The sequence below is a fragment of the Crocodylus siamensis genome, chromosome 1 (assembly GCF_052110815.1).
Source record: "Crocodylus siamensis isolate JL-2025a chromosome 1, ASM5211081v1, whole genome shotgun sequence".
NCBI classification, from domain to species: Eukaryota; Metazoa; Chordata; order Crocodylia; family Crocodylidae; genus Crocodylus; species Crocodylus siamensis.
This window is the reverse complement of record NC_143395.1, coordinates 200,838,112-200,845,287: the sequence shown is the minus strand read 5'-3', so window position 1 is coordinate 200,845,287 and position 7,176 is coordinate 200,838,112. Positions and strand designations below refer to the sequence as shown.

Sequence of the window (7,176 nt, the reverse complement as noted above, 5' to 3'; positions counted from 1 at the left end):
GCACTGCACTCTGTGCCCCTGCCTCTGCCTCTGCTTGCAGCAGTGCTGCTGACTTAGTGGAGGGCAGTGTCCCAGAAAACTTAGGGCAGGGTCCTGGATTTCCTTAAAAATAATTAGGGCTGTGTGAAATTTCACTGGCTGTTTCATTTCAATGCTGTTTCGACCCATTTCGAGCTTGAAACAGTGAAATTGAAATGAAATGAAGGGCTTAGAAACAGCCTCAAAACAATGAGGGCAATTCAAAATATTTTAAGATGTTTTGAAACTCAAGCAGGGCTTGCCTGCAGGGAAACAAAGCAAGGAGAGGGAGGGGGAAGAGCAGGGAAGGACTGCTTTCATATTGACTGTGCAGCTGGCCAGTGACTGTGGTCCCGTCCAATCCCAGTGTTCTGGGGGAGGGATGGAAAAACAGAGTCAAAGGCAGCATTTTTTTGAACTGGCCTACTTTCTGTCAGTCATGTCACGAGTTTTGCTTGTCAGCAGCCTAAGGTGCAGTTTCCCAGAAACTACTGCACCTATCTCCTTGAAACCTGGCAGGCTTCATGGCCTCAGCAGGGGCTACCATCCCTGCAGTTTTCACCCCACTGCACCTTCACACACATGTGCATGTACACATGCACACACACACACACACGACACAGGTTTTGCTTTCAAGAATTTGAGGTGCAGTTTCCCAGAAACCCCTGCATCTATGTCTTTGAAACTCAGCAGGCTTCATGCCCGTAGAAGGGGCTACTATCCTTTTTAAGTTCCATCCAAATCAGACAAGAACTGACAAAGTGATAGGCAGTTTCGTGGTTCCCCCATTATAACCTATGGGCGAAATGTCAAAACAGTGTCGAAACAGCGAAACAGCTTCAATGAAACAAAATGGAACAGTGGTTTTGAAACAAAACAGAACTTGAAACAAAAAACTGTCCCATTGAAATGTCAAAATGGAAGTCAAAATGAAACAGTGCTGTTTTGCACAGCCCTAAAAATAATATGGTCACCCTACATTTAAATGCATTTAGGAAACAGATAAATCCCTACATATATGACTTTTTGCACTGCAGCAGTGACAGCTTGTATTGAACTGCTGTATGGTATTTATTTCAAGGAGGTTACGACCAGAATCTCCTGGGAACTGAAGGCAGCCATCATTTGTTCTGTCCCCTCCAGACTATAGCTCCATCTAGGAGTTTGACTTTAGTTTCTATCATCTCAGAGCACATTGTTCAGGCTGAAATACAACTACTGAGGCCAATGATCAGGCACCACTTAGCTTTGACAGGGACAGAATCAAACCTAGATATGTCATCAGACTGACTGAAAATCTTCCTTCCAGCAATTTGTCTCTGAGGAGACATCTCTGATAAACTCACCTTTATCCTGGCCATGTAGAGGAAAATTGGACTGCATTCTTGGACACTTCAGTATAATTGAGTTACCATGTGGGAGTGAAATAGGGTTTTATAAGCCACTGGCTGTGGACACAATAGGCTTCATGTAACTACTGATTAGTGTGTGTTTTAAATTTTGGGAGGGGCATGCAGATCATAGCTTGGACATATTTGTTATGACTGTGATAGAAACCAGAGTGAATGAATAATACATGACAGACTGCAACAGAGCTGTTAATGAGTTACTCTGAATTGCTTAAATGATGGCTTGCTTAGAGCCCTGCTGGGCTCCACTTTGAGCCTCAGTGTAAAGGGAAGTAGAGAAAATGTTGTCTAACTGGAGAGTTCACTGCCCTGGAACTCTGGAAGCCAGGGGCCCTGTCTCAGGTTGAAAAATGACATAGTAGCAGTTTGGAAAAGCCACTGACAGAAGAAGCTCTACCCCCTTGAGAAACTTCTTCCCAGAACTGTGGTTCCACTGGGGGGGGGGAATGGGGCTATGGGGAGGCCTCTACTCCACCCTAGTGTGCTCCTGTTTAAGCCTAACTTCATGAATAGGGACAGAAATTAGTCATAAACTGATTCAAGTAATCAGAAACTGGTTTAAACCTTTAACAGAACATAAGCTCAGTGCACATAAACCAGTTTCAAAAGGGCTGAACCTAGTTTAAGAGAAACCTGGTTGAATGTAGCATCAGACTTAACTGATTTAGGTCAAATCATTTTATGGAACTTCTGTCCCAGACCCCTTCCTGGTTCAAGGTAAATCACACCTAGACTGGCTGACCTGCTCCACTGGGCTTTAAACTAAGCCTGCTAGGGGATGGGGGGACTACTGCCACTGCTGGCCCACTGAGCAACCCTTGCAAAGCCAGCGGGCCAAGGCACTTAAGGGAGTCGACCCCTGCCCCAGCCCTGGTACAATCTGTGGGCAAGGCAAGAGCCCCCAAGGGGAGACTTGCCCGCATGTACACAAATGCCAGGAGCTTGGGGAATAAGCAGGAGGAGCTTGTCCTCCTGCTTAGTGCAAATAATCATGATGTCATAGGGATAACAGAGAGCTGGTGGGACTCCACCCATGACTGGACCTCAGGTATAGATGGTCATACCCTGTACAGGAGGGATGTAGATAAAAGGGGCGGGGGTGTAGCTCTCTATGTGAAGGAAAGCTACATGTCCCTGCAAGCTGATATTGGTGACCAGGGTGGACGACTGGAGACCCTCTGGGTTAAAATCCATGGGGAATATGGCACCGGGGACACAATGGTGGGAGTCTACTACAGACCTCCCACTCAAAGTCCTGAGCTTGACCAGAAGTTTGCCCGGGAACTGGCTGAGGCCGCATGCTCCAGGACCATGGTTGTCATGGGTGACTTCAATTACCCGGACATCTCGTGGGAGGATCACTCAGCAAAATCCGAGTGGTTGCAAAGCTTTCTCTCGTGCGTGGATGACCTCTACCTGACTCAAGAAGTCTATGGGCTAATGAGAGGCAAAGAGCTGCTCGACCTGGTACTGGCTACGGGGCACGACCTAATCAGTGACCTAGTGATAGATGGGAAGCTGGGTGACAGTGACCACAAGCTGATCACCTTCACCATCCGCTGTAAAGCTGGCAAGTCAGTCAGCAACACAGAAGTCCTTGACTTCAGGAAAGCCGACTTTGACAAGCTCAGGAGGCTTGTCAGTCAGGCCCTAAGGGACCATCACCCCAGGGAGAGGGGAGTTCAAGAAGAGTGGTTGCTCCTCAAGGGAGCGATCCTCAATGCACATTTAAGTCTATTCCATCTCGGAGGAAAGACAGCAAGAAGGCACAGAAGCCCCCCTGGCTCTCCAGAAACCTAGCGGACCTCCTGATGCTAAAAAGAAAGGCCTACAAAGGATGGAGGATGGGATTCACCTCCAAGGAGGATTACTCCACACTGGTCCATTCGTGCAGGGAGCAAACCAGGAAAGCCAAGGCTGCAACTGAACTCCAACTAGCTTTGCGCATCAAGGACAATAAAAAGTCCTTTTTCAGATATGTGGGGAGCTGGAGGAAAAGCAAGGACAACGTTGGACCCCTGCTGAACCCGATGGGGCAACTGACAACTGACGCCCAGGAAAAAGCCAACCTATTAAATGGGTACTTTGTGTCGGTCTTTCATCAGTCTCATGGGATGCCCATGCCCACTACAGGACAGGAAGGTCCGGGTGAGGGAGATCCCCTGCCCTCCATTAATGCTGACCTCGTGAAGGAACACCTTGAGAAGCTGGATACCTTCAAGTGAGCCGGCCCTGACAATCTACACCCCAGGGTACTCAAGGAGCTGGCGAACATCATAGCCCAGCCCCTGGCATGGATCTTTGAAAACTCCTGGCGATCTGGTGTAGTGCCCAAAGACTAGAAGAAGGCCAATGTGGTGCCTATCTTCAAGAAAGGGAGAAAAGTGGATCCGGCTAACTATAGGCCCATCAGCCTGACTTCTATCCCGAGGAAGAACTTAGAAAAGTTTATTAAAGAGGCCATCCTTAATGGACTGGCTGACGCCAACATCCTAAGGGATAGCCAGCAAGGGTTTGTTGCAGGTAGGTCTTGCTTGACCAATCCCATTTCTTTCTATGACCAGGTGACCTATCACCTGGAGAAGGGAGAAGAGATTGATGTCATATATCTTGACTTCAAAAAAGCCTTCCATCTGGTATCCCATGATCACCTCTTGCCAGAACTGGCCAATTGTAGTTTTGGGTCCACCATGATCCGCTCGCCGGGAAATTGGCTCTGTGGTCAGACCCAGAGGGTAGTAATTGATGGAGGTCACTCATCATGGTGAACTGTGACCAGTGGGGTCCCCCAAGGCTCTGTTCTTGGACCCATATTGTTCAACATCTTCATTAATGATGTGGACATTGGAGTCAGAAGCAGACTGGCCAAGTTCGCCGATGACACCAAACTTTGGGGCAAAGCATCCACACCAGAAGACAGGTGGGTGATCCACGTTGACTTGGACAGGCTCAGCAAATGGGTGGACAAGAACCTGATGGTGTTGACCACCAAAAAATGCAAGGTTCTCCACCTTGGGGGAACCCCCCCCCCCCGCAACATCCTTATAGGCTTGGCAGTGCTATGCTGGCTAGCACTACAGAAGAAAGAGACTTGGGGGTCATCATTGACTACAAGATGAACATGAGCCTGCAATGCGATGCTGCGGCTAGTAAAGCGACCAAAACGCTGGCTTGCATCCATAGATGCTTCTCAAGCAAATCGCAGGATGTCCTTCTGCCCCTGTACTCAGCCTTGGTGAGGCCACAGCTGGAGTATTGCATCCAGTTTTGGGCTCCACAATTCAAAAAGGATGTGGAGAAGCTTGAGAGAGTCCAGAGGAGAGCCACGCGCATGATCAGAAGTCAGGAGAACAGACCTTACAATGACAGGCTGAGAGCCATGGGGCTCTTTAGCCTGGAAGAATGCAGGCTCAGGGATGATCTGATGGCTACCTATAAGTTTATCGGTGGTGACCACCAGGATCTGGGGGAACATTTGTTCACCAGAGCGCCACAAGGGATGACGAGGTTGAATGGTCATAAACTACTACGAGACCATTTCAGGCTGGACATAAGGAAGAATTTCTTTACTGTCCAAGCCCCCAAGGTCTGGAACAACCTGTCATCAGAGGTGGTTCAAGCACCTACATTGAACACTTCCAAGAGCAAATTGGATGCTTATCTTGCTGGGATCCTATGCCCTTTGGGCAGGGGGCTGGACTTGATGATCTTCTAAGGTCCCTTCCAGCCCTAATGTCTATGAAACAGTCCCCCAGCATCCCAGCATGCTTTGCAGGCCTGACTCAGGCTGTGCTGTTTGGTGGAGGAGAACAGGATTCACCCTGTCCCTCTGCTCTCTAGCTGGAGCAGTGACAGTTATTTGACAAGAGGGTGGGTGTGCTGCCCAGTCTGCCTGGTAGGGGCGGAGCAGCCCCTGCCAGACTTTTCCCCACTGGAGTAGAGGGGGTGGGGGCATGAGACAGTAGGCTCAGGCAGAGGGAGATTGAACCCACCTGCCTCCCCTCTGCCACCTGCAGGGACCTCAGCTGGAGTCTGCCTGGCTTTTTCACTCTGCTCATGGCTCAGCACAGCATGGACCCCACCCAGAGCTCCCCTCCTAGCCAGGGGGTGATCCTGTTGTGCCTTTTCAGGTGCCAGTGCAAGGGTTTCACTTACGGAAGCCAAGGAGCAAAGGTCCTGAAAAATAGTATGTCTGTCTGGATCCTTTCCCATCCCCCCAAAGTCTCTGATGATAAGATGCTCCACTTCCAATTCTTCAAAGATTGCAGTGTGTATGTAGCTATGCAGAGGGTGAGGCAGTGGGTCTCCCTCTAGGGTTAATGTTAAACACATATATGCCTGAAGATGGTGCTTTTGGTCCCTTTAGAAACAATTTCCTGCCTTATCTGAGTGTCCTCTCTCTGCTTCTGCTCCAGGAGGGAAGCTGTTCCACTGTGTGTCCTCATTAAGGACTAGATCTTGTATTAGTGATGATTCCAAAGTGTAAGTTAGCACCCTGGACTTTGAATCCAGCAATCTGAGTTCAAATTTCCGTGGAACCCATTTCTCCCTCACCCAGAGCTTACTTTGCATGCCTAGCATTGGTGGTTCAGTGGTAGAATTCCTGTTTGCCATACAGGAGACCTGGGTTCAATTCCCAGCCAATGTAGGTACTGTAGGTGAATATTTGGTCAAACCTTAGCAGTTGAAGGCAGTACCTGACAGAGATGTTCATTTTAAGGGAAGCATAGGATCTCTGCTGAATGAAATGGGACTGCTGACAGCTGCCACTCAGGACAAAACAGAAGGCCTGAATGATTACTTCACATGGGTATTCCACCATAGATTCATAGATTCATAGATGCTAGGGTCGGAAGGGACCTCAATAGATCATCGAGTCCGACCCCCTGCATAAGCAGGAAAGAGTGCTGGGCCTACATTACCCCAGCTAGATACACATCCAACCTTCTCTTGAATACCCCCAGGGTAGGGGAGAGCACCACCTCCCTTGGGAGCCCGTTCCAGACCTTGGCCACTCGAACTGTGAAGAAGTTCCTTCTAATATCCAATCTAAATCTGCTCTCCTCTAGCTTGTGGCCATTATTTCTTGTAACCCCCGGGGGCGCCTTGGTGAATAAATACTCACCAATTCCCTTCTGTGCCCCCCGACGAACTTATAGGCAGCCACCAGGTCGCCTCTCAACCTTCTCTTGCGGAGGCTGAAAAGGTCCAGTTTCTCTAATCTCTCCTCGTAGGGCTTGGCCTGCAGGCCCTTAACCATACGAGTGGCCCTTCTCTGGACCCTCTCCAGGTTATCCGCATCCTTCTTGAAGTGCGGCGCCCAGAATTGCACGCAGTACTCCAGCTGCGGTCTGACCAGCGCCCGATAGAGGGGAAGTATCACCTCCTTGGACCTATTTGTCATGCATCTGCTGATGCACGATAAAGTGCCATTGGCTTTTCTGATGGTTTCGTCACACTGCCGACTCATGTTCATCTTGGAGTCCACTAGGACTCCAAGATCCCTTTCCACTTCCGTGCCACCCAGCAGGTCATTTCCTAGGCTGTAGGTGTGCTGGACATTTTTCCTCCCTAGATGCAGCACTTTGCATTTCTCCTTGTTGAACTGCATTCTGTTGTTTTCTGCCCACTTGTCTAACCTGTCCAGGTCTGCTTGCAGCTGTTCCCTGCCCTCCGGCGTGTCCACTTCGCCCCATAGCTTAGTGTCATCTGCAAACTTGGACAGAGTACATTTCACCCCCTCGTCAGG

The 7,176-nt window shown here is 49.3% G+C and overlaps 1 non-coding gene across 1 annotated transcript; it reads left to right on the top strand.

Annotated features, from left to right (window-relative positions):
• Nucleotides 1-6,004: 6,004 nt before the first annotated feature.
• On the top strand, nt 6,005-6,075 carry TRNAG-GCC (transfer RNA glycine (anticodon GCC)). Its single transcript has one exon. It is a non-coding gene; the product is annotated as a tRNA-Gly (tRNA).
• Nucleotides 6,076-7,176: the final 1,101 nt, after the last annotated feature.